The sequence below is a fragment of the Belonocnema kinseyi genome, chromosome 8, assembly GCF_010883055.1.
Source record: "Belonocnema kinseyi isolate 2016_QV_RU_SX_M_011 chromosome 8, B_treatae_v1, whole genome shotgun sequence".
Taxonomy (NCBI): Eukaryota; Metazoa; Arthropoda; class Insecta; order Hymenoptera; family Cynipidae; genus Belonocnema; species Belonocnema kinseyi.
The window spans coordinates 13,341,293-13,342,158 of NC_046664.1; positions in this window are offsets into that span (position 1 = coordinate 13,341,293).

Below are 866 nucleotides of genomic sequence, written 5' to 3' on the forward strand. Positions count from 1 at the left end.
GTTGAATATTCTCGTCTTTTTCGGTATAAAATGAATCTCACTTTTTAAAAATTCGTCTACTTGGCTGTGGATTCAACTATTTTGTTACAAAATCTTTTTTTTCTTTAATACAACTGCTACCAAATTTTTCTTTTTTTTTTATTCATCTTTTAAACTGAAAATGTAACTGTTCCATTTTTGGTAAAATTTTTTTTTAATTGAAATATTTAGTTGATAATTTAACTATTTTATTAAAAATTAAAATATTTATTTGAAAGATTAACAGCTTCATCGGAAATTATTTTCTCTGTTACAAATTTGTGAAAAATTCGTTTTCTTTTGGTTGAAAATTAATTTGTCAAACCCAAAATGTAACTATTCCATTTTTGGTTAAAAAATTATTATATATTTTTTTAATTCAATTATTTGGTGGAAAATTCAATTAATTTTCTCAAAAATGTAACTATTGTCTTGAAAAATTAACTGCTTGGTAGAAAATTCACTATTTTTTTTACTGAAAATGTATAGTGTCGGGTGAAAAATTCAAAAATTTTGTATAAAATTCATGTTCAAACTTTGTAGGTTTAAAATTCAAGTATTTCGTTAAATTGTCTTTTTTTATTTGAAAATTTAACTGTTTTGTTGAAAATTCCTCCTTTTTTATTGAAACTTCATATATTCATACATGAAATAAGAAATCTTAAATCTTTCGCTGAGAATTTTTTTTAGTTTATTTGAGAACTGAACTATACTTGGTTAAAAATTCAACTATTTTCTTAAAAATGCAACTTTCTGTTAAAAATTCACAAACGCGAAAAATGTAGAATAAACGTGAAATCCGTGTATAGTCAAGGGCTTCGCCATTTTCAAGGGTTGCGAGGGGGGGG